The sequence below is a fragment of the Pseudorca crassidens genome, chromosome 4, assembly GCF_039906515.1.
Source record: "Pseudorca crassidens isolate mPseCra1 chromosome 4, mPseCra1.hap1, whole genome shotgun sequence".
NCBI lineage: Eukaryota > Metazoa > Chordata > Mammalia > Artiodactyla > Delphinidae > Pseudorca > Pseudorca crassidens.
The window spans coordinates 147,837,353-147,865,011 of NC_090299.1; the positions used below are offsets into that span (position 1 = coordinate 147,837,353).

A 27,659-nucleotide genomic window follows, 5' to 3' on the forward strand; every position below is an offset into this window, starting at 1 on the left:
GAAGAGGTTAGATACATACATAAATAACCAGAAGGCCAAGTCTATTTCATGGCAAAACTCCTTCTTCCAGACCAATCATCATACAGAAGGTTGTGGTAGGGAGCTGTGTAGGGGGAAGAATAGTCTATGAACTGTAACGTTCCTGAACCGGCTTATGAATGAGCTACACTATGAAGGAGGAATGCTTCACATATATGTACATTTCTGAAGGTCACTTAAAGAAAGGTTGAAGTATCTGCAGTACCCTACTGTTACCAAATTCAGGCATATTCGTGAGAACAATTTTTGCAGAAGCAATGTAGAAATGCATCTGCTGCAATTATTCTTACCCCTTCCTTAAGCCCCACCCCACCGATTTCCTTTAGGAAGAAATCACAGCATGGAGTTTCTTTTCAGTCTTAAAATAAAAATTCCCCCAAAAGGGATCCCGCTTGTAAAATCTTTTAGAGTTGTTTGAAAAAGACAAGAAAAAGGCATACGGAGCCAAGTGCTTATATTCTGGCCAAGTTACGAGCCTCTGAGAACAAGAGCTTGAGGGGAGAACTGTTAACCCGTTCTCTCCGGCAGAATGAGCTCTCTCCCTGTAGGTCTGCGCTGCCTGTAAAGCTGAGCGCGCCCTCGCCCTTGGAGTGAGAGGCTAGCCCGCTGGAGAACTGCAGGAATCTGCAACAAAAACGATGACAGTCTGAAATACGTCCCTGTGCCAACCTCCAAATTCGGCTGTCACCTCAGACCCTGAGTAGTTGACAGAGCAGCAGAATTTCAACTCCAATAGACCTGAATGTGTTTCTGGGCAAAGAAGCAGAGCTAACGAGGAAAGAGATTCAAAGAGTATTGGGCGTTTGTGAAACTTATTTCCTGACTGTGTGCAAAGACAGGATTCAGCTTCAATTTTCTGCCAAGGCTCTGGGTCCAGCCACCTACCTGAAGGTAAATTTTAATAAGTTTACTGTATTTGTTAACCTGATTTGCATGATCTGATAAAGATGTCTAATATTTTTGCCTAATACAAAGCCATTTTTTAACAACAAGAACAAAAGAACCCTTTTGCATGATTTACAGAAAAGCTACTTACTAGGGAATTTTAACACTTGAATTCATGTTTCCTTTTCTTCTCCAAGATTAAATAGTAAGAACTAATAAATGATGTTTAGAAATGCAGAAATGTTGTTGGCCAGACTAGCATTCAGATCTTGGTGAAGTCTGAAATCCTGAAATGTGTTTTACAGAAATAGTTTACTAAATGTATTAAATAAATCAAAAGGAAAGTAGCTGTTAAAAAAAAACACAAACTTTCAAATCAAAGTAATTTGGGTGTTTTCCATGTTTAAATTATCTGAAGTTATTCAGTCACCACCACTGTCCCAGTCTGTACCTAACAGCAATGTAGAAATGGAACATTTTGCTTTTCCAAAAGGTAAGAAAATCCCTATAATACTATATTTTCCTTTGATTATTTTTTAGTTATTGTGATTATTTTTTCCTGACTCCCTTTTATAGTTTTCTGACTCACTGTCTCTTGTCATCTTCTATCATTTTTTAGGATACACACACACACACACACACACACACACACACACACATACATAAAATTTCTAATTCCTAACGATGTCTAATTTAGCAAGGGAAAAATGAGGGAGGGGAATCAAAGAGCTAAAAAATTATGATAACTCCTATATTGTAAGGTACCTTCATTTCTGGCTCTATCTTCTAAAATAAAACAATAATGCAAGTCATGCTCCCTCATTCCTCCTGGGTATTAGAGGTCACCTTGCAGGAGAAAACCATGTTTTCAACTGCAGATCAATGCTGTTGATACTATAACCAAAAGGTAGTGCAGAGAGAGTATCTCTTTTGAACTGCCTTTAATCTGCACAGAGGTTAAATATGTCACCTTGGCATTATATCTGAGCTCCCCTCTGGCCCAGGGCCTAAGTACACTGAATAGAAATGTTCACTTGGTCCAACTCAGCAGAAATCCTTTTTTTTTTGATTCTCCCCTTTCTTATGGATACCAGTTTTTTTCAATTCACAGCTTATTCAGCTAAACGTTGATGGGTACATTAACTATGAATATTAAAAAAAAAAAAAGGACACCCCTCTCAGGAAACATTTAAGTTTATATTTCTATCCATTTAACAAGATCCAACAAAGCACAGCAGTCTGTTTCATCTGCTTATCATCCAATCAAACAATGCTGCTTTCCACATTTTGGAAAAGAATATGTACACGTTATTAATGAATCTTGCCTTTTTTCTTTCAGGGAATCTTTGTACAGCCATTTAGCAATTTGAGTACTGGGGTTTCCTTCCAGGTCCTTTGGTATTTAATCCCCAATAGGCTCTTATGCACAGTTTCACTTATCAACTAAGTAAAAATAATAAATAGGGAGGACGGAAATGAAATAAATAGTGATATATCTGGACAACTCCAAAATATTCTTCATTTCATTTCCTCTTGACAGCTTATTATTTTTAGTCAGTTGATATGTAACGGTACACAAGCATTGCTATTTCAGCTAAGTTTAGCACAAGGTCCAGAACATGTTGGGAATCTTTTTCCACCAAGAACATAAGCGACTGTTTTTCAGACTTCAGATGCCCTTTTCCCTCACATATCATTCTGGAACACCCTTCAGTGAAGGAGAAGGGGGGCCCAGAAATCCAGGAGAACTTCCCCAGTAGGTCTGGCTGCCCAAGAGATGCCCAATTAGGCCAGGGTCTGGTTCAAACAGGGCCCACAGAGCATCTTCCCCCAAAGGCTGGGCTTGCACAGGTAGTACCACCTGAGGCTAGACTGATTTTTATCTTGGGCATCGAAAGATGATCAGAGGGCTTTCCTGGTGGCGCAGTGGTTGAGAGTCCATCTGCCGATGCAGGGGACACGGGTTCGTGCCCCGGTCCGGGAAGACCCCACATGCCGCGGAGCGGCTGGGCCCGTGAGCCATGGCCGCTGAGCCTGCGCGTCCAGAGCCTGTGCGCGGCAACGGGCGAGGCCACAGCGGTGAGAGGCCCGCGGACCGTAAAATTAATTAATTAATTAATTAAAAAGATGATCAGAAGTTTGGGGAACAGAGTGTGTGGTCTCGACTGATCGTAAGGAGATGGTGTAATAAAGTGAATAAGATCATGGGCTCTAGAAACGTACAGATCTGGTTTATATCTGGGCTTTCCCAGGGTCTGTGACTTTGCACAGATGACACTTTGAACCTCCGTGCCCTCATTTGCCAAAATGGGGATCATAAAATTAGTTACTACCTTGGAGATTTGTTGTGATAAACGAGGAAAACAGCTATGTCTGGTACGTTTGAATCAATCTATCGATCATAGCTGATATTAAAGCACTAGTCTACCTATATGTCCCGAATGGAACTCTGTAGAAAGGGAATTTACTCTAAGATTTCCCTCAGGGTTTCTTCCTTGTACTTACACACTTTGCTGTATAATAAAATGTCAATGCCAGGTCTATGCCTCAGAGTCAGCCCGACAGAGCAGATAGAGCATGGGTTTCAGCGTCTAACACGCCTCAGTTTGAATCCTGGCTCTGCCTCTTTGTGAGCTTAGGCAGTCACTTCACACCTCCAGGACTCAGTTTACCCATCTATTAAGCAAATAGTGATAATAATACCCACAATGGGGTCATTGTAGGAATTAAATAAGATGCTTTTTAAATGTCAGGTATAGCACCTGGCAGAGTACTAGACACACAGTGAGGAAGTGTTTGATTACACACTTGGAATAATTTTTCTACACACAGTGAGGAAGTGTTTGATTACACACTTGGAATAATTTTTCTACACACAGTGAGGAAGTGTTTGATTACACACTTGGAATAATTTTTCTGGCAGTAATAGTGGGGGTCAAAAAGGAAATATTCATTGAATTGTCTTTTTTTTATCTAAAGAAATGGAAAAATAAATCTGACACTACCGTATGCCCTTGAGAGGGCCTCAGCCTGAAGTATTTATTACTGAGTCCTTACTGCTTCATCCATTAGTAGCTTCTTAATGGCCAAGTCAAACGAAACCACAGTGAGTCTTCTGTTTCAGATTGCCATTAAGAGGAATGAGGCGAAATGATGCTTTGCCCTCAACTCTGTTTTATTGGCCTACCTGGAGGGGGGAAAAGGCCCGAACATTTCTCCTTTCTTATCTTTTCTAAAGGCAGGAATAGGGGTTTTGACTTGCTCTAGGGGGTATCTTTTTCCTCTCTAACTGAAATTCAAACAAAAGGGTTTGTTTTTTGTTTTTCTGTTTTTGTAAACCTCTCCTCTATGTTCCTAGAATTGAAATGTCAGCTGCTTTTTCTGTAGCAGGAGCAGCCTGTAGTCATAGCAATGAAAGGGGACAGAGAGGCTCGAGTTTCACAGCCCTCTCTGTGAAATAACTCTTAGTCTGCTTTAAAAATCCTTGAGAAATGAAGTCCCCCATCCTGGCTTGTTTCCTTCCTATTATGCAACCAACTTATGTACGCCAAACATTTCCTTTAAAGAGTCAGTGAATTGGTGTTAAGAAAATGAACAAGAAAGCTACGACACGGTGCCCAGTTTACTGTCGAGTGCAGGGAAAAGCAACCGGGAAGGCAAAGGAGGAGAAAGAGACAGGACCTCACTTTGTAGGACAGGCTGGGCCCCACACTAAAGCCATTTCCCGAGTCCCCGCTACCGCCTCCCACCTTCACGATGTGCTTATCCAGGTGATTATCAATCAAGGGGACTCAGGGGCAGGCTGCCTGGACTGGAATCCTGGCACTTACACTCTCTAGTTTTTTATCTTATCCACTCTTTGCCTCATCTTCTCATATGTAAAAGAGAGATAATAATGGTCATAAAATTGTCATGGGAATTGAATGAGATACTCTATGTAAGGCTCTTATTACAGGATCTGACCAGTGGTAAAGGTTGGCCGTGAAGTTCACCAAACCTCAGTTTCCCCTACTTCTTCAACGGGGATAACAGCTAATTCATAAGACTGTTGTAGGATTAACTGAAACAATGGATGGAAGTGCTCAAGAAGTAGTCGTTCTTTTAATACTTTTCTCATTTGGTCTAACTCTGATAAGAATGGCTTTTTTTGAACTTGGAATCTCCCAGTGAGGAAACTGCAATGAAAACAGGCCTCAGAATTATCCTTGTATAAACAGGAACCATTGAATTTCTTAAAAGGATAAAAGGGAATAATTAAGGATTTTTACATTTATAAGGAGTAAAAGAGATTCTTCTCATCTTGATTAACACTAGGGCAAAATGTATCAAAACGTCTTATCTTTCATTAAAATACTTTTTATTAAAATTTCTGTTTTAGTTTCTCCAGTGTTTTCCAGGTCATGAAATAAGTAATATTTTTATCTTATGTCTCAAACAACTAATGTACTCAGTTCTATTCTGTGTGAAATGCCAGGGATGCTACAGGAACAAACAGAGAATGGCTGTGCTCTTGTGGTACTTACTGTGTAGTTAGGGAGACAGTTGTTAATCAAATTATCACATTAATAAAAACTGCATTCGTGAAAAAGAAAATATATGTGTGTGTGAGTGTGTGTGTGTGTGTGTATAACTGAGTCACTTTGCTGTCCAGCAGAAATTAACACAAGATCGTAAATCAACTATACTTTGATAAATTTTTCTCAAAAGTACATTTGCCCAAACATAAGGTGACCTCAAATACAAAGCCACCTTCATTTTTCTAATAAAAAGGTCCTCAGGCAAAATCTTTGGCCAACCTAAATACACACACGGATGGATAATATTGGAAGGTATGCTTAGGACGCTTACTCTATTGTTACAAATACATTATTTTAAATCTCATTTCATTTAAAATATTTTATACTTATAAAAATGACTTTTTTATTCTCATATTTCATGAAATGATTTTGTTAACACTCTCTCTATGCCTCTTTAACAACACTGTCTGTGTTCACTGGAGCCACTCTGTAACTGTCTAATAGAGAGTAGTGCATCATCAATCCTCTGCAAGCTGTTTATAACTCACTTCTCAGAAATCTGCTAGCGCTGCAGATTTGAGCCCCAAGCATAGATTCTCATTCCATGGTGATGATCTCTACATATTAATTACCTCCTATATGGCTTTTTCCAGTACTCTTTAAAGGGCTTATTGAAAACCGCTTGAGTCTCTAAAGTGTGGTTTTCTAAAACTGTGTAATTCCAACAGTTGCAAAAATGAAGTCATACCTCAAGAATAATTGCTAAATCTGCTTTAAATATCTTTATCTCCTTTTCCATCGTGTGGGTGACCTTCCTAAGAACAAAAATAAACATTGCTTGAGATCATTTCAGGCTGTTTGCCTGAAATGGTACTTTGTTGTTCAAAATGAAGTAATTGAGACAATATGCTTTTATGCGAGAGACCTCAGAAGTGCTAAAATATAGGGCACATCCCTTTTGTTATAGCATGATTTTGGGGGGCGAAAAAGTTCACATTGTATTGAGCGTGTATTGTATAATTATATGCTGAAATAAGTGTTAAGAAGGAAAAGCACCTTTCTTCTAAGAAAGCACGTAAGGATCCCGACTTCCACTCAAGGTCAGGTATGGCTTTCCTTGATCGGAAGCCTAAATAGAGGTTAGCCCTGTGGGAGGTGTGCATGCTGGGCAGTGGCAGCTGGAGCAAGTGGATGCTGACAAGAGAAGTCTGAGCGTGCAAAGATCCTGTGGCAGGAGGGACCGTAGACTGAGGAACAGAGAGAAGGCCAGATCCTCTGAGAGGAAGGGGTAGAGCAGTGGGAGATGTGAAGCCCTAAAAGTATTTGTCCTCTGCTTGATTCATGTTTAATGCTGAATTCTGGTTAGACTGAAAGTTCCGACGGGCATGAACCGTATCTATCCCTAGCCTAGACTCACATAGTGGTAGGTTCAGTCAGGCAGGATGACAGACAGTTGCAGTCAGAGCCCTAGAAAAGTCTGCATCTTTGAGTCTGAGTGTATCGTATACACTGGCAGGACTGGGACACTTCGATGTCAAATGGCGACTCCGCAGAGAACTCAAAATAGAAAGCCATCTTTCTTAAATCTTCAGATTCATTTAACGCCAAGCTATAGAGCTCTCCCAAGAGACTCAGTCATACTTTAAAAGCCCTAAAGCAACAGCGTTAAGTCTGGATCAGGTAACAACATGTATACGTTAGCCAAAATATGACTAAGGGGTTTGCTCTCTGATAATGAAGCCTTTGGCCGTCATGTAAAGTCAGGATGAAGGAGAATGTTCTGTCTGAGTCTGATTATGAAGCAAAATGATAATAATCATTTTGTTTACTACATTTCCCTGAAAGGAAATTTTTCCATAGTTATAATACTTGCTAAAAATAGTAGCCTACAGTCTTCCCCTGATATAAACAAACTCAACAAAAGATACCTGGCCTTATTTGGAAATGTAGAGGTACATACTCCAGGAAACAAGATGCCAGTCATAAGAAGAAAAGTAAAGTAACAGGGAAAACAGACAGGGCAAACCTCTCCTTTTTCTGCACATATGTACGTCATTCTCAGTTCTTCTGACCTTAGACAAGGTAAGACAAACAGATCACGTAGTCATCGTCTGCCTTGAAAACCAAAAATACTGAAGGAAGTTTCCTTGGTCTCCAAGAGAAGGAGGGGGACTTATACGTTTGGTTGAGGCTGCCAAGGAAGGAGCCAACAACGGGGGGTGGCAGAGCAAGGGGGAGGGTTAGGGAAAATACTGGCTGCCTGAGGAGCTCCAGGCAGCATGAAGGAAATTCAGTTAAAAAAACTACCAACACTAAACTTTCCAAGGAGTCATTGACATAGCCAATACAAGAGATGGAAAAGAGTAGACTCCAAGCCTGTTCCTGCCTTTAAAAGTATGGATGGCCATGTTTCCACTCTGGTTCAGTGGTCAGACAGCTTGTTAATGCTTAGCAGGAAAAGAAAGAGCAAGGAGATAAGAAGAGAAAAGAGACCTAGCGAGACAAGGAGTGCCCAGTGGAGATAGATGGTTAGGTTAAGTAGATTTACGTGGCAAGGCAACAAGCAGAACTTCAAAAATAAAATTCACCATTTTAAATGTGAATTTCAATTAACATTCTTTTTAAAAACTGTAACAACTGAAAAGAAATCAAATACAAACACCTTCTCTGACATAACTGCATTCCAATGTAAACTTCTAGAAAATATTATGGAAACTGAAATGGAACCAATACAACTAAGAACTCAAAATGAACCACAGTACCCAAAAATATATTCTGGTTGTTTATGTAAGTTCATTCCTAAATCTAGATGGAGAATGATGTTCTAGAATGTTCCAAAGTTTAGGTGCCCTCCGCTTCTCTAGGAGATAGAAGTTTCAGGACGCCAAGAGACAGAGAGACCAAGAGTCAGAGGGTTTCTTTCGGAGGAATGTCCTATGTTTCCTACCAAATGCCAAGAAATCTTTAGCTATCACTTGCACTGCTTTGCACCCTCAACCTGAAGGACCACGCACTCAGTCTTGGAGGCCAGAGTTGACATTGTTCCATCAGAGGTCGGGGCCTTTCAGACCAGTCTCTGCAGGCTTGGCTGGCTACCTTTCCAGCTAGAGGAAAGAATATTCAGGCCCTTTTCTCTGTTTTTTCCAGGGACAGAACTCATAGACCTGCTGAGAAATCTAATTACAACCTCCTTTCATGGTGAAATCCAGTTACAGCCTCTCCCATGGTGAAGGCCAATCCTTTTGATACAAAAGGAAACTAAACAAAGGGGTTTCAGACACGGGGGGATGTGTCTGTGTTCTGCCTTCTCTCTTAGGCAACTATGCAGAAAGGTTGCAGTGACCTTGACCGGCCTTACTTAGGAATGATGGTCATACTATTACTACCCCCATTCCCATAAGAAGGAAAAATATGTTCATATCTGATGCCAGGAGTTTCTGGAGATTTCCTCCAGGATCCATTAGCTGAGCAAAGCAAAATCGTCCACAGACACATTTTTGATTCAGCAAGATGACTTCTCTTTTTGAATTTGGAATGTCATGTCAAACAAGAAAAAAAAGTAGTGAGTTATTTAAGCCAGTATCCTCCTATAATCTTTTCCTGACGTCTTTCGCGCCCTGTGCCACCCATTCCCTTAAGGATAAGGAGAAACTGCAGTGCTAAAAGAAGGGTCACCCCAAATTCCTCAAACTTAATTGAGATAAATGGAGATAGTTCTCGAAATAGTCATTTATGGAAATACGTATTTTACAAGTACCTGGCAAAACTCTATAATTGTTGAAACAATAAAACTACCAACCACATTCTAATCAGATCTCTATCACTACAACATAACCACCGTAGTCCACTGAATATGTATAAGACCTGGATTTGCAGCTTATCCCCCCAAATGGGCAAAATTTTTAGGAGTATCCAATCAACTCATAAGTTTTTAACTAAATATGAGTGGAATATGAACAGGTAAATGCTTTTGTTCTGTTTTAATAGGATAAAGTTTACCATAGGTTCAATAATACTGATATGCCCATAGAGTTAATAAAAAGTAAATAAACAAGGATAAGAATCCACCATTCATAGTTATCCTCAAAGAGCACCAAAAGTAATGCATTTTTACCATACTTGATTCAACTTGAGTTACCTAATCATCTGTATAATATGATAGAGACCCAGTGGGAAGGTGGCCTGAAATCTACAAAAGCCAGAAGAATTGATCTTGATTATGGGTCAAAGAAAACTTGTAGCTGGTTTCAAGACACCATGATTGGTCAGATCTTCATGCTGTCTTAGCACAATGGAATCATTTTTAACTCTCAAGCCATTTGTTCAGTGGATTTCCCAACCTTTTATTGGGGACCAAGCAACTTTGAGCTAACTCTAAATCTACACAGCATTCTGTTGGAATTCAGAAGAAACAAAACACAAATGCTGAACCCCAAGGGTCTTCTTTCCTTCTCCTTTTCTTCCCTGCTCCCCAATTCCAGCACACGTAACAGCAGGCTTTGAGGACCTCACACCGGGTATAGATGAAGCTCTTTCTAGGAAAACTCCTCAGTAATTTCCTAAAATACAGGTAGAGGAAACTACTGGAAGCTTTTGCTTTAAACTGAGAGCTTCAAGATTTGGGCATAGACCTCGGCATTCCCAGTGACCATGCATTCAGTAGCTTCTTGGATAGGCAAGGGGGAGGGAGGGGTGGGAAGTGACAGCACCGGGTCACCGATAAAAACAACAGATTGATGTCTTCTTGCGACAGGAAAACAATTTAAAGTGATTGATTTCAAAAGCAAATAAATGTTTTCTTATAATTTGAAAACTACTCTGGGTAGGAATGTTGGAGGTTACTATAGCCTGAGATCTGACTAACTTCTTTTCTTTTCCAAACGACGGCACACAAAATTCCAGCCCCTGCTTACTCTACATTTGGTTCTTTATTGTTTTATTGTTCTTAAATCCCGTGTTTAGATGGTGGCCACAGTAAGGTCTGAGGTGGTGGTCATGGCTGGAGGTGGCTGACTCATCTTATGCTTCCCAGCATCTTGTTAACAGGGTTAATATCTGTAGACATCCGTAGCCCAGCCAGTTACTGGATGTGCTATGTACATTTCAGTGCCATGAAACCCCAAATAGTCATTATCCAAAAAGAATTAACAACAGACTCCCTTGTGCAGCATTATTCATGCAGAATACAGTTTTGTTTCAATGTGGCTAATTAGACTACTCTATCCCCCTCTCTCTCTCTCTCTTTTTTTTTTTTTTTTGGCTGTACCATGCAGCATGCAGGGATCTTAGCTCCCTGACCAGGGAAGGAACCTGTGCCTCGGGCAGTGGAAGCGTGAAGTCCTAACCACTGGACTGCCAGGGAGGTCCTAATTAGACTACCCTTGATTAGGCAAATTTCTACACATTCTGGGACTAACAAGCCCAAACCAGTATATTTAGAACAATGTTTAAAATGTTTAGTCAGACTAAGCTGCTGAATTGGGTTTCCTTTGGTGTGGGAAAGGACTATAATGGAAGGGAAAAGAACAAAGAGATTGATTTATTCCCCAAGTCTCCAGAGTAATCCTGCTCTCATAACATTCAAGCAATTACATGAAAAGAGAAATAGGAGGGTAAAGTGAAAATGCCAAGTTCCAACACAAAACACTCCCAGAGCTAGATGCCCATGTTTCTTTCTAAAACTCTTCGATTCTAGAACACCTTCAGATCCTGGGTGAAATCAAGTTTATTGAATGCTAGTCACGTGTTAATACCTTGTAACTTTTGATTCTCTCCAAAGTTGAGGACTGCTATGCTCCACTTAAAAAGAAATATGTGCACCTGCTAAGGCAATGTAAGGGAGGAAAAACTTTTTCCTCTACCCTCTTAAATTCAGTAATTGGGGCCTGCAAATTAAATGGACAAAATACAGATTAATAGGAGAAAAACGTTTATTTATATGCATAGAGAGGCCAACAAAAGTAGCTGGCTCCTTAAACTGTTAAAAGGCTTACCGACCTAATTTGGTAGGAGAAAGGGAAGGAAGAGAAACAGCTTCTGTGGCAAGAACAAAAGGATTTTTTAGGAAAGACAAATGGGTTTTTAGAACAAACTGGAGATAAGAGAGTTTATGATATTTGTCATAAAGGTATAAGTGGTTTTTCTGTCTTTTTCAAGGTGATAAAACTGCCCTGGAGAGGAAACTGGTAGATTTACCCTTGTTCTTTCTACTGGGAATAGAGCCACCCTGAAGAGGGAATTTATGGAAGTTCTCATTTCTCAGAAGTTTCTGCTTTTAGTCAGACAAGGGATGCTCTGAGAAGGCTTCGCTGTTGAATCTCAAAGGTCTTCATCTTCAAATAATCTTTATACAAACCCATAGCAACTATAGAAAGACTTGAAACAGGACATCACTGGGGAGCAGGGCACAGCTCTGCTGGCAGGGGGTCTGAATTATATTCAAACCCATGAATCCTAAATTTGGATCAAGTACTGTGGGTCAAGGTCTAGCAAGGAAATGACAGATCCCAGCAGGAAAACTGAATTTGGGGATTTGAGGAGAGTGGAATTAAGGGACGATTGACCGAAGAATGGGCAGGGCATAGAGAAGTCTCAAGGTGTTGTAGGAATAGACTAGTGAAAGCTCAGCTTGCACGAGCCAGGGACACTGAGAGGGGCTGGGACCTTCCGGAGAGGGACACCGTCACAGAGACGGCGCTGAGAAAATACACACCCTGGTTTTACTCTCCTCCTTCCCTCAAATCTCTCCTGCCAGGGCACCCCATTGGCTGAACCCAACAGAAACCATCGTGCAAGAGAACCTGATGCTACAGTTCACACAGGCCCTGCGACAGCTCAGGGTGGAGAAGGCAGGAGAGTGGGTGTGGAGTGGATCTGGGGGGAGCAAGTGGAAGATATCTGGATATTCAGAGAAAAATAATCTCTTCCCAATGCGGGAAAGGCAGAATGTACAGCTGTAGACAAGCCGTGTCTTCTCCTTGCTTGAATAAATCTTCCAGGGCTTCCCCTCTGAGGGCATAAATAAGCCTAGGTTTTCACCCTGTTTTCAAAGAACTCCTCAAACCTCAGCCACTGAATCCGCTGGGGTTTATTGTACCTGCTTCTTTCACAGAAGGCAGGTAATGAGTAACGTTGTACCACTGGGCGAGCAGTCTTTCCCCTATTCAGTGTGTTGGCTCTCGATAAGGCACCCGAGAAGCATGATGAATCCTGAAGGCACTCCTGCTTGAAGTGGATGCTTTCATTAGCGGTTCGCACAAAAACTACTCATCAAAGCCCAGCGCTGTTCCCCAGCGGGTCCCAACGCCATGAGAATGAGGCTACTTGGAACTGTTCTTAGGTATGATTTGCTGTTTTTCTTAATCCCGGAAGAGAATTACCCCAATAAGTAATTCTTGGTACTTTCACAGAGCTGAAACACTTGAAATTCTTCTCCCAACCAGCTGAACTTAACGACCGACTTACTATATTAACTAAAGAAGAGAGACAATTTCCATTGAATCCAAAGACGTTTTATATGCTGGTAGAGTTTAACTAATAAGGGAAATACAAATAAGAGTAGTCAGAGGAGAAAGCTAAGAACCTGGCATTCAGAGAAAAGAAATTTTAAGAAGGTTGAGAATAAAATAACTTAGGGGGTAGAGAGAAGAGCTAAATGCAGAAAAAGAATAGGACTCATGTAACTGATCATTTTAGGGGCTAGGGAGGTCTCAAAGGTGAATTGTCATGCAATTAGCATTATGAAGCAAATCATTCAGATATTACTAAGTCCTGCAACATGACAAATGCCACAGGCATTCAGGTGAACATCACTTGTGAAGCAGAGGTTTACACAATGTGTGGGACCTTCTTTTTCATTTTTATTTTTTAAATATTTATTGATTGCTTGATATTTCGGCTGCATCGGGTCTTAGTTGCGGCATGAGGGATCTTTGTTGCAGCATGTGGGATCTTTAGTTGTGGCATGCAGACTCCTAGTTGTGGCATGCATGTGGGATCTTGTTCCCTGACCAGGGATCGAACCCAGGCCCCCTGCATTGGGAGCGTGGAGTCTTAGCCACTGAACCATCAGGGAAGTCCTGGGACTTCTTTTTTTAAAAAAATAAAAACATAAAAATAAAAGAAGAACCTCATTTTAAAACATGCATGCATGGGCTTCCCTGGTGGCACAGTGGTTCAGAATCTGCCTGCTAATGCAGGGGACATGGGTTCAAGCCCTGGTCCGGGAAGATCCCACATGCCGCAGAGCAAATAAGCCCGTGCACCACAACTACTGAGCCTGTGCTCAAGAGCCCGTGAGCCACAGCTACTGAGCCCGTGAGCCACAACTACTGAAGCCCGTGTGCCTAGAGCCCGTGCTCCACAACAAGAGAAGCCATCGCAATAATAAGCCTGTGCACCACAACGAAGAGTAGCCCCCACTCTCCGCAACTAGAGAAAGCCCGTGCACAGAAACAAAGACCCAACGCAGCCAAAAATAAATAAATAAATATTTTTAAAATGCATACATAATTACAGTAACAGATTCCAATATAAATCTTTCAAAATCTGACAGATCTAGAAGATAAAAATTTAGCTGGGACATAGAGGATCTGAGTATTAAAATCAACCAGCTCAATTTAATAGATGTGTATAGACCTTTGAAACGTACAAATACAGAACATGCTTTTTTTTTTTACCTATGTCAATAAAACATTTGTATATTTATATATATTCCAATAGCATGTATATTTCTATATCATATTTATACATATATATGTATGTATATATATCATGTACTTGGCCACAAATAAAACTTGACAAATTCAAAAAAGTGAGAAAAATAAAAAGATCAAAATGAGGCGTAGGGATTTGTAAGGAGCCTGTAAAAGAGAGGAGCCCTGAAACTTAAGCTTCTTAGCTTTGTGGCACATCCACCTCTGGCCATACTCAAAAGTCTATACCCCAAAGAATATGCAAAAAAGCAGGGAGGAATAAATAGATGTAAATATGAAAAAGCCCCGCATTCACAGAGAAAGAGGAACTTAAAGGACAGATATCAGAGTATGATTTGAGCAAAGACAATTAAGTGTGGCCAAAGTCATCCCTCCCCTACACCCCAGGGCAGGGAGAGGTGGCGACTTTCTGAAGGACTGGCAAATGCCTGAGGAGAGGAGTAGAGCCCTGCCTCCAGGAGGCCATCCCGACTGAAGCTGTGAAATGAGACCCAGTGAGATTAGTGAGTGGTGGGTGACACAGTAAGATGAGGAACTCCGAAAGGGATGATGAAGAGGTGTGGGAACAAGGCTATCGCACACTCTTGCCTAAAATAAGCCTGTGGGGATCCTCTAAGTATAGTTAAAGGGATCCCTCAATTACACATTATAGAACAGGCAGAACATACTAATTTCTCCCGAGCTAGAAAGAGAGAGATCTTTGAGAATGTCAAGGCCACCCCTTTGGAAATTCCTTTGGCTTCCATGCTCCTCACTCAAGACTGGGCACAGTGGCACAGGGGGATGTGCAGCAAGCTCTCATTGGATGGATGGATACTCTTCGAAGTGGAGGTGAGGTGACAGGTGGGAATACATGGGTGATGCATGGGTGATGTACTTACCATAGTACCTGGCGCATAGTAAAATCTCAAAAAATATAAGCCATGGCATTAGCTACTATATTAAACAGTCAATGATAAGAACCTACTTTTTCAATAAAATAATACTTTGATGAACATAAGTTATTCTACTTCTAATGAATATTTCTCTCAAGATATTTAATGTTCAGTCCAGTTCTTCATTGCTGCTTACAAATTGTGACTTTAACCAACAATTATTACACAATTTCTCAAGATTTTGTGCGTTAGGAGTTTGGGCAGGTCACTCAGAGGTACTGAGCTGGCAGGTGAGCCACTCTGGAGGGTCCAAGGTGGCTCCACTCACATACACTGTGCCTTTGCAAGGACACATGGATAGCTGGGATCAGCAGGGACCATGAACAGTGTCTCCTGTGGTGTGACAGTCTCTTACAAACTGGCTTGGAACTCCCAAAACAAGTACTCCGAGAGATTAAGGTCAAAAGTCCAAGGCCTCTTATGAGCTAACCTCCAAAGTCGCAGAACATCAATTCCGCCTTAATTGTTCGGTCAGGTAAGTCACTAAGGCCAGTCCGGATTCAAGCGGAGGAGAATTCAACTTCACCTCTCAATGGGAGGAACAGCAAAGAATTGATAGGCATCTTTACTTTACCATACTGTTTATACATATTAAATGAAAAATGTTAGAAACTGTCAAGACAACTATTCGCATGAGCTAGAAGAGAATTGACATTCGTGGGTGTTTAGTTCTTAATGGAAGACCTATTTCTGCCATGTCAAACGTTTCATCTGGATAATCGTTTTGATGGTATATGGGCCAGCGAGTAGAAGAACTGCAGGCATTTGAAATTCTAAATCCTGGGCTTCCCTAGAAAGGCCATACCTTAAAAATGGAGTCTAGCAGTCATCTTTTAAAATTCCAGATAAGGTTCTCCTAAAAGTTTGGTAATGAGACACTTTGTTCCTAAGAGAAGGAAAAGGCTCTCCTTGAATTTCCCCACCATCTCTCACCTTTAACCTCTCTAGACCCATGGAAAGAAACAATGGGACAAAGGTAAGAAAGAAATAACTTAAGAACTGTAAGTAAAAGGATGAATTAGAGTCTCTGTGGATTATTACTTATTAGGGTTATTAAGCCATTTTTTGCCTTATCAATGTTTCAAAGAAATAATATCTTTCATTTCATATTGACAGTTAATAAAATTATCACATGACTATCTGATCACATTTGAGTCTCAAAACAACCCTAGAAGATAAGTAGGAAAGCTACTATTATTTTTCCTGTTTTGTAGATGAAGAAACCAGTGACTTGACTGGTCTCTCTGCTGGTAAAAAGTAGTTCAAGTCTGTACTTAGATCTTCCAATTTCATACCACGTGTTCTTTCAGCTATACTGCTGCCTTTGAATCAGCTCACACATTTAGGAAAAATAATATTCATCTAATTTCACATCACCACTGCATATTTACATCTTCAAGAATAATAACTATTCAAAAATTTGTCTCACTTCTGCATTTTTCATATAGAGTTTCATTTGCTTTTTCTGCAAAAATAACAATCTGCATCTTGTAGAGAGCGCACACAAATTCAAATGTCTCAAAATATATGACGTTTTACTTATCCAAGAATAAATGGTATTCATCATACTTAGCAAGAACACCATGGGTTTCATTTTCGAAGTATTTTGCAAGCATCAGCTAATTAAGACTCCTGTAGTCTTCAGTTTGACAGTTGTTTTCAAAAGTGTCTTGTTTCCCAGGAAAGTTCTCCACTCTGTCTTATTCATACAAATCAGCGCATTTGTTCGGTTCTTAAAATAAGAAGCCAAAGGCTGTGAAATTATTTTTGATCACTGTGTGACAGTGATCAAATACAATGAGCTCAGTGAGATAAAAATGCCCAGTGACTGGTCTGAAGGACAAATTGGAACACAGCAGAAGAACTCAAGGTCTTCTACATTCTAAATAGATACTGGATTGTTCCACAAGGTCCTATCTCTAAAACTACAACACAGGCATCTGCTTTACAATTAAAACTTGAAGTGGTTTCCTACTTGGATCATTCTGTATTTTTGTTTGTTTGCTTGTTTTAACATCTTTATTGGAGTATAATTGCTTTACAGTGTTACTTTCTGCTGTATAACAAAGTGAAACAGCTATATGTATACATATATCCCCATATCTCCTTCCTCTTGCATCTCCCTCCCACCCTCCCTATCCCACCCTTCTAGGTAGTCACAAAGCACGGAGCTGATCTCCCTGTGCTAGGTAGCTGCTTCCCAATAGCAATCTATTTTATATTTGGTATTGTATATATATGTCAATGCTACTATCGCACTTCGTCCCAGCTTACCCTTCTGCCTCCCTGTGTCCTCAAGTCCATTCTCTAGGTCTGAGTCTTTATTCCTGTCCTGCCCCTAGGTTCATCGAACATTTTTTTTTTTTTTTAGATTCCATATATATGTGTTGGCATACAGTATTTGTTTTTCTCTTTCTGACTTACTTCACTCTGTATGACAGACTCTAGGTCCACCAACCTCACTACAAATAACTCAACTTCATTTCTCTTTAAGGCTGAGTAATATTCCATTGCATATATGTGCCACATCCTCTTCATCCATTCATCTGTCGATGGACACCTAGGTTGCTTCCATGTCCTGGCTATTGTAAATAGTGCTGCAATGAACATTGTGTACATGTCTCTTTTTGAATTATGGTTTTCTCAGGGTATATGCCCAGTAGTGGGATTGCTGGGTCGTTATGGTAGTCCTATTTTTAGTTATTTAAGGAACCTCCATACTGTTCTCCATAGTGGCTGTATCAATTTACATTCCTACCAACAGTGCAAGAGGGTTCCCTTTTCTCCACACCCTCTCTAGCTTTTATTGTTTGTAGATTTTTTGATGATAGCTATTCTGAGTGATGTGAGGTGATACCTTATTGTACTTTTGATTTGCATTTCTCTAATGATTAGTGATGTTGAGCATCCTTTCATGTGTTTGTTGGCCATCTGTATTTCTTCTTTCAGGAAATGTCTATTTAGGTTTTCTGGCCATTTTTGGATTGGATTGTTTGTTTTTTTGATATTGAGCTGCATGAGCTGCTTGTATATTTTGGAGATAATCCTTTGTCAGTTGCTTCATTTGAAAATATTTTCTCTCATTCTGAGGGTTGTCTTTTGGTCTTGTTTATGGTTTCCTTTGCTGTGCAAAAGCTTTTAAGTTTCATTAGGTCCCATCTGTTTCTTTTTCTTTTTATTTCTATTTCTCTGGGAGGTGGGTCAAAAAGGACCTTGCTGTGATTTATTTCAAAGAGTGTTCTTCCTATGTTTTCCTCTAGAGTTTTATAGTGTCTGGCCTTACATTTAGGTCTTTAATCCATTTTGAGTTTATTTTTGTGTATGGTGTTAGGGAGTGTTCTAATTTCATTATTCTACATGTAGCTGTCCAGTTTTCCCAGCACCACTTATTGAATAGGCTGTCTTTTCTCCATTGTATACTCTTGCCTCCTTTATCAAAAATAAGGTGGCCAGGGCTTCACTGGTGGCACAGTGGTTGAGAGTCCGCCTGCCGATGCAGGGGACACGGGTTCGTTCCCCGGTCCAGGAAGATCCCACATTCCGGAGCCTGTGCTCCACAATGGGAGAGGCCACAGCAGTGAGAGGCCCGCGTACCACAAAAAATAAATAAATAAATAAATAAAATAACATGACCATACGTGCGTGGGTTTATCTCTGGGCTTTCTATCCTGTTCCATTGATCTATCTTTCTGTTTTTGTGCCAGTACCATACTGTCTTGATTACTGTAGCTTTGTAGTATAGTCTGAAGTCAGGGAGCCTGATTCCTCCAGCTCCATTTTTCTTTCTCAAGGTTGCTTTGGCTATTCGGGGTCTTTTGCATTTCCATACAAATTGTGAAATTTCTTGTTCTAGTTCTGTGAAAACTGCCATTGGTAGTTTGATAAGGACTGCACTGAATCTGTAGATCGCTTTGGGTAGTATAGTCATTTTCACAATGTTGATTCTTCCAATCCAAGAGTATGGTATATCTCTCCGTTTGTTTGTATCATCTTTAACTTCTTTCATCAGTGTCTTTTAGTTTTCTGCATACAAGTCTTCTGTCTCTTTAGTTAGGTTTATTCCTACGTATTTGATTCTTTTTATTGCAATGGTAAATGGAAGTGTTTCCTTAATTTCTCTTTCAGATTTTTCATCATTAGTGTATAGGAATGCAAGAGATTTCTGTGCATTAATTTTATATCCTGCTACTTTTCCAGATTCATTGATAGCTCTAATAGTTTTCTGGTAGCATCTTTAGGATTCTCTGTGTATAGTATCATGTCATTGTCAAACAGTGACAACTTTACTTCTTCTTTTATGATTTGGATTCCTTTTATTTCTTTTTCTTCTCTGATTGCTGTGGCTAAAACTTCTCAAACTATGTTGAATAATAGTGGTGAGCCTGGGCATCCTTGTCTTGCTCCTGATTTTAGAGGAAATGGTTTCAGTTTTTCACCATTGAGAACCATGTTGGCTGTGGGTTTGTCGTATATGGCCTTTATTATGTTGAGGTAAGTTCCCTCTATGCCTACTTTCTGGAGAGTTTTTATCATAAATAGGTGTTGAATTTTGTCGAAAGCTTTTTCTGCATCTATTCAGATTATCATATTGTTTTTATCCTTCAGTTTGTTAATATGGTGTATCACATTGACTGATTTGTGTATATTGAAGAATGCTTGCATTCCTGGGATAAACCCCACTTGACCATGGTGTATGATCCTTTCAATGTGCTGTTGGATTCCGTTTGCTAGTATTTTGTTGAGGATTTTTGCATCTATATTCATAAGTATAATGGCTTGTAGTTTTCTTTCTTTGTGACGTCCTTGTCTGGTTTTGGGTATCCTCTAATTCTTTTTATTTGAGTCTTCTCCCTTTTTTTCTTGATGAGTCTGGCTAATGGTTTATCAATTTTTTTTATCTTCTCAAAGAACCAGCTTTTAGTTTTATTGATTTTCCTATCATTTCCTTCATTTATTTCTGATCTGATCTTTATGATTTCTTTCCTTCTGCTAACTTTGGGGTTTTTTTGTTCTCCTTTCTCTGATTGCTTTAGGTGTAAGGTTAGATTGTTTATTTGAGATGTTTCTTGAGGTAGGATTTTATTGCTATAAACTTCCCTCTTAGAACTTCTTTTGCTGCATCCTGTAAGTTTTGGGTCATCATGTTATCATTGTCATTTGTTTCTAGGTTTTTTTGGATTTCCTCTTTGATTTCTTCAGTGATCTCTTGGTTATTTGTAGAGTATTGTTTAGCCTCCATTTGTTTGTATTTTTCACAGTTTTTTTCCTGTAATTGATATCTAGTCTCATAGTGCTGTGGTTGGAAAAGATACCTGATACGATTTCAATTTCCTTAAATTTACCAAGGCTTGATTTGTGACCCAAGATATGGTCTATCCTGGAGAATGTTCCATGAGCACTTGAGAAAAGAGTGTATCCTGTTGTTCTTGGATGGAATGTCCTATAAATATCAGTTAAGTCCATCTTGTTTAATGTATCATTTAAAGATTGTGTTTCCTTATTTATTTTCATTTTGGTTGATCTGTCCATTGGTGAAAGTGGGGTGCTAAAGTCTCCTACTATTATTCTGTTACTGTTGATTTCCCCTTTTACGGCTGTTAGCATTTGCCTTATGTATTGAGGTGCTGTTCTGGTGGGTGCATAAATATTTACAATTGTTATATCTTCTTCTTGGATTGATCCCTTGATCATTATGTAGTGTCCTTCTTTGTCTCTTGTAATAGTCTTTATTTTAAGTCTATTCATGTATTCCACAGATGCAGGGTACACCAAGTTGATGATGGAGATTTAATCTGCTGCTCCTGAGGCTGCTGGGGGAGATTTCCCTTTCTCTTCTTTGTTCGCATAGTTCCTGGGGTTCATCTTTGGATTTGGCCCTACCTCTGCATCTAGGTCACCCTCAGGCTTCTGTTCCCACCCAGACACGATGTGGTTAAAGAAGCGGCTGATTAGGGGCCTCTGGTTCACTCAGGCCAGGGGGAAGGAGGGGTACGGAATGCAGGGCAAGCCTGAGGCATCAGAAGCCGTCGTGACGTTGCACCAGCCTGAGGGGTGCCATGTGTTCTCCTGGGGAAGTTGTCCCTGGATCACGTGACCCTGGCAGTGGCGGGCTGCTCCTGGGAGGGGAGGCGTGGACAATGACCTCTGCTTGCACACAGGATTCTTGGTGCCTGCAGCCGCAGCCTTAGCGTTTCATGCCCCTCTCTGGTGTCTGAGCTCATAGCCATGGCTCATGCCCATCTCTGGAGCTCGTTTAGGCTGTGCTCTGCTCTGTGGGCACACAGGGAAGGAATCCCCTCTCCTCGTGCACCCCGAAACAATGGTCTCTTGCCTCTTAGGCATGTCCAGACTTTTTCCCGGACTCCCTCCCAGCTAGCCATGGTGCACTAACCCCTTCAGGCTGTGTTCACACAGCCAACCCCAGTCCTCTCCCTGGGATCGGACCAAAGCCCAAGCCTCAGCTCCCAGCCCCTGCCCACCCTGGTGGGTGAGCAGACAAGCCTCTTGGGCTGGTGAGTGCTGGTTGGCACCAATCCTCTGTGCAGGAATCTCTCCGTTTTGCCCTCCGCACCCCTGTGTGGCCGTGCTCTCCTCCATGGCTCCGAAGATTCCCCCTGCCCAGCCCCTGTCTCCGCCATTGAAGGGGCTTCCTGGTGTGTGGAAACTGTTCCTCCTTCACAGCTCCCTCCCACTGGTGCAGGTCCTGTCCCTATTCTTTTATCTCTGTTTTTTCTTTTTCTTTTGCCCTACCCAGGTACGTGGGGGGTTTCTTGCCTTTGGGGAAGTCTGAGGTCTTCTGCCAGCATTCCGTAGGTGTTCTATAGGAGTTGTTCCACGTGTAGAGTATTTCTGATGTATTTGTTGGGAGGAAGGTGATCTCCATGTCTTACTCGTCCAGCATCTTGAAGGTCCCCCCACCACTTGCTATAAACATTCTAAATGACATAACCATATTCTGTCTTTAAATTTTGTTTTTGATTTCAGGATGGAAATAAACATGAGACCCCTAAAAAATAGTTCCAACCTGGGACACAGTAAATAATCAGGGACCATGAAGCAAAAGTTGGGGTTGACTCCCCCAAATCCTGCACAACTGGCCACCTAAGCTCAGATGACAAACCCTATACTTATCCTGCCTTCATGTCTTCTCCACAGCTATGCCAAGAATATTAGCATTCTATAGCTCCTTTGGGTTAAGGCCAATGTGAAGATACCTCTTACTCAGACTAGAAAGACATTAACTTAGACATTTTCTTATCTTCTACCTATGGATTCATTGCATGTAGAAAACTAGAATTTAAATATGTGGAATATAGGACATGTGCGTTTGTTTCATTGAGTGAACTAAATGTGAAAATAGTTTGTAACTAGGACTCCTGGGTAGCTTGATATCACCAAGGGGAAGAAGACATGAAAAGAGGGAGGAGAAAAAGTAAGGAACACTAAAGATTCATTTCCCTTATACCACACTAAATATAAGACATAAATGGCTATAATGATAATATTGATGACAGCCACCAGGCAGAGCAATGGAAATAATAATCACTTACACGTGTATGTTATTTCAGAGTTTGCAAAGAGCTTCCCTATTTCAGTGGCTCCCTTTGACATTGGAATTGTTATTCCCATTCTATAGAAGAAGTTTGGAGAGATTAAGTAATTTTCTCAAAGTAGCATTTAGGACTTGGCAGTACTAGGGCCCAAAGCCAGACTTCTCATTTCTAGTTTGCAGCCTGTTCTGCGAGACCATGTGAGAACCCTGGATTCTGAGTCCACAGTGCAACATTCTAGTCCTTGCTCACCTCTTAAGTCTTGCACATTTAGCCAAATAATTTATATTCTTCAAGCTTCTGTTTCTTTATAGCTAAATATTATCTACCCTCCTTTTCTTGTTGGATAAAGTGAAACAGTATACAAGAAAATCTTTTATACACTGTGAAATGCTCTATAAATGTGAGGAAGGTGTAACTAAGCCCAACTTAATGACTGATATTTCTAGGGGCCTCACCTCAACGTATCCTTACAGTTTTTCCTCCCTTTTGTCTGGAAGAACAAAGAGTCTCCTTCTCTTCAAAGTTAAACCTTCCACCTGTGCTTATATGAGACCAGCAAATATTTATCAAGGGCTTACTGAGAGTCTATTGCCTCACTTAATGTCCATCATGATTTTACAGATAAAGAACTGAGATTCCTAAAAGCTGAATAATTTACCCAAGATTATGCAAATTAAGTATTAGAGTCCAGGAAGTCCCATTTCAGAGCCTACGTCTTTAATCACTGTGCAATATTGCCTCCCCAATGACTCAGGCAACTTCTTTGTTTTCCCCCATTTCAGTTATCTATTACTGCGTAACAATCCAGCCCCAAATTAAATGGCTTAAAACCAGTCCCCCTATTTGCACATGACTCTGCAATCTGTACTGAGTTCAACTGGGTCATTCTTCTGTTGACTTTGTCTGGAGTCACTCATGAGGCTCCAACCAGCTGGGAGCTTAACTGGGGCTGAACCATCCCTTGTGGTTTCTCATCCTCCAGGGTTCTCTTCAGGTGGCTGCTTATCATTCAGTGGTCTGGACCAGCCTCTAGTCCGAGCATTTTTATAGCATGGAAGATGGCTTCCACAGGAGGACAAATCCCACTTTGCAAGTGCTTCCCAGGTCTCTGCTGGCATCCTACTTGCTAATGTCCCTTTGGCCAGAACTAGTCACAAAACCAAGGGCAAAATCACAGGGTATGAAACCCAGGAGGTGCAGGTCCCTGGAGGCCATGATATTTACCACGTCTCCTCTCTTCCCATCTATCTTCTCATTCATTACTTATGTTTCCCCCTCAGCATAGAAAAGACTTGGAGGACCACATCTGAATACAAGTAAAAGTTTCCTGTGACTGCATTTCCCCTTTAGCTACCATCTCCATCTCACTCTCTTTCCTTTCATGGCCAACCATCTTAAGAGTGGTCTACACTCACTGTCTTCACTCCATTACTGTCTATCTACTCCCCAGTCACTGGAGACTGGCCTCTACCAACACCGTTGCACCAAAACTACACTCCCTCAACTCTCCAGTAACCTCTGCATTTCCAAATGCAGTGGAGAATCTCTAGACTTGTTTACTTTGACCTCTCTGTAACATTTAATGTTTTCTTTTTCTTATGCGACTCTCCTTTCTCTCATCCTTTGTGTGTTTAGTTCTTCCCATCCTCTAATGGCACCTAATGGTCTTCACTCACCAGGGTTCTGGCTCCTGTCCTCTGTTCTACTCACTGTATAGCTTTTCATGCGAAAAACACTCAAACTATACCTTTAGCCCCAAACTCTATGCTTACCTCCAGACCCATTCATTTAAGTATATCTCTACTCAAATCCAACAAGTCCAAAACGAATCATCATCTTTCCTCTAAAACTCTTATAATCCCTTATACTTGTATTACCACCACCCTTTACCCAGTTGCCCAAATTAGAAATGTGATAGCCCAAGACTCGTCCTTCGCTTCTTCCCACAGTATACAATTTGACATTGAGTCTTATCTGTTCCGGCTTTAAATATTTCTCATAACTATCCAGTGGTATACTGGCAAATGTTTAGCTACCAGCTTTTGCAGGGGGTGGGGGATGAGTAGCATTTGATAATTTCCATGGTGTAATCCTCCCACCATGGTTGATTTCAAGCTACTAATGTGACATCACTGAATAGAATTGGGAAGAGAAGTGCATTACCACACATTATATAGTATTTCCACCTACAGATACAACAGGCATAAATAACTTCAAGAGAGTAGTAGCAGTAAAAGTAGTAAAATAAGTATAAAATGATGAGTTTTGAGTATTTATTTCTTTTGTTTTTAATATAACTAAATTGTAAGTGTATATACTTTAATTTTCAGTGATGGCTTTGTTTAATAGCCAGCTCACCAAATTCCTGGAAATTTAACAACTGGCTCTCATGAGCCAGTACAAGCTGGATCTATCCCCCTCTTTTCCGTTCTCAAGACCAGAGGCAAAATTTAAGGCTCTGACCACCTGTCATCTTGATATTGCAATTTCCTCCTAGTAAGTCTTTCTACTCATCTGTCCCCCACATCGCTGTCCCAAGGACCCTTTCTAACACTCAGATCTGATTATATCATTCCCCCACTTACAGTCATTGAAGACCCATAGCTTTTCAACTGGAACTTAAAATTCCTAGTTTAATGCACAGAGACTTGCCTTGTTTTGAGCCTTATCTCCCTCTGCTTCACCCACTAACACCCTAGCAACTCAAACATATGCTGTCTTATGACTCTGGACCTTCCCCCATGCTGTTTCCACCCTCTAGATTGCCCTTCCATCTTTCACACAGCTAACTAGTACTGAGTGGTTTTTCAGATCTCAGGTTAAGAACTCCCTCCTCTGAAAGTCTTTTCTATACAGTGGCAGTACAGAGTACTGATTAGGAACATGGACATAAAACCAAACAGCTAGGTCTCTAATGTCGGTTCTGCCACTTAACTGAGTAACCTTGAACACGTTACTTAACCTTAGTTTCCTTACTAATAAAATGATGAAAATAAAGTGCTACCTTGTAGAATTGTTGGGAAGATTCAAAGAGCTACTATGTGCAAACCCCTCAGAACAGTGCCTGTAACTTAAGCCCTTAGGACTCAGTAAATGTTAGCAACATTAACTACCTAACTGTAAATGCTTCTTATCTGTATTTCCACAGCATTATGTACATACTCATCACATGATACTAAATCACTGATTTACTTGACTTCCTCGTTTGTAACTCTTCAGACAGGAACCATGTAGCCCTGTGCTTAGGCAGTGTCTAGTAAGTGCTCAATAAATGAATAAGAGAGTAGATGAGTGATGCAAGCTCTGGCCAACTGGGCACATGTTTCTTTTTGACTCATTCAGCTGCATTAGAATTAAGAAAGTGAAGGGAATTTGTGAGATCCTATGATCAAATCAAAGGGAAATATTTTCTCAAGTTTAATTAGCTATACATAGTGCTATAAAAACTAAAATCAGAAGGAAATTAGTTTTAAAACCCACAATGCTTTTGCTGATTTTTGCTTCCTCTTTATGTCGCTACCATTTATAAGAAATGTGGTAACGGTGTCTTAGCCTAATTCCATTGTTATTTGTGATGAATGTAGGAAAGACTCCTCAAGTTAAAGGGAGCTTTGGTAAATGTGTGGGCAAAAGAGACTCTAAATGTCCACTGAAAAATTATTCTGACCTCACAGCAAAAATTAAATTCTATTATTTTCTGAGGCTCTAAGTTGTTTAGCTAAGAATCGCAATTTGACTTTTATGGAAAATGAAAAAAGAAAGAAGAAAGATGTATTGAGCATCTCCTAGGTATCAGGCATTTTTACAAATACTATTTCTTCTAATCTTCACAAAACTGAATTAGATGTTGTATTGGGGTTCTCCAGGGTGGCAGGGAATAGATATGTGTTTATGTTTATATATAGAGAGAGACTGATTATAAGAAATTGGCTCATTCAACTATATACACTGATAAGGTTCCATAATTTGGCTTCTGCTAGCTGGAGACCCAGTAAGCATGGTGATCTCATGTAACTGTGCAGTTCTAGTCTGAAGGCCTGAGCACCAGGAACTGATGGTATATGGTCCAGACCAAGGGCAGGAGAAGACCAATGTTCCCACTCACACAGGGAGGCTGAGAGAGCAAATTCTCCCTTATTCCAACTTTTTGTTGGCCCTCAACAGATCTGATGAAGCCCACCCGCACTGGAAGGGCAATCAGCTTTATGCAGTCTACTGATTCAAATGCTAATCTCTTCTGGAAACACCTTCACAGACACATCTAGAAATAATGTTTAACCAGATACCCGGGCATCCCACAGGCCAGTCAAATTGTCGCATAAAATTAACCATCACAGACGTTATCCCCATTTTCAGATGGGGAATCTGAGGTTCAGAGGGTTAAGTAATTTTCCAAAGATTACATGGATGGCAAATGTGGGTTCAAGTTCAAATACATGTGTTTCTAATCCCAAAGCACCATGTTCCTTCTACTAAGACAGTAATTCTAAATCAGGTGACTGTGCCCTCCAAGGTCACTTGGCCATGTCTAAAGACATTTTTGGTTGTCATAACTGGTGGGGATTGAGGGACTTGCTACTGACATACAATGGGTAGAAGTTAGGGATGCTGTTAAATGTCCTACGATGCACAGGACGGCCCTCACAACTGAAAATTATGCAGCCCAAGATGTTAACAGTGCCAAGATAAAGAGACCCTGCCTGAAACTATACTATATTAATGGTTTTCCAAAACAGTAGACAAGTAATAATATGCTGATCTAAAATATAAATGACTAGAGTTCCATAAACCTAATACATACTGGTGAAAAGAGTGAATGAACGTTAAATTCTAGATTATGATTTATTTTAATAGCCTCATCTACCTTGGGAAGAATAAGTGATGGGTACATGGGAAAGTACTTTGAAAAGGGAGACAATTTCTAGGTCCAGACAAAAACAAAATATTGTTCAACAAAAGAAACATAAGTATTATTCAACACAAGAAACTGCTACTTGGCTCAGCTATGAAGAATAT

The 27,659-nt window shown here is 40.5% G+C and overlaps 1 protein-coding gene across 1 annotated transcript in view; it reads left to right on the top strand.

Moving 5' to 3' along the window:
- Positions 1-400: 400 nt before the first annotated feature.
- SPARCL1 (SPARC like 1) overlaps positions 401-27,659 on the top strand; it is a 53,914-nt gene continuing 26,655 nt past the window's right edge. The window contains exon 1 of the mRNA XM_067737013.1: positions 401-930. The gene's annotated coding sequence lies outside the window, so the exon portion shown is untranslated. The remainder of the gene's footprint in view (positions 931-27,659) is intronic.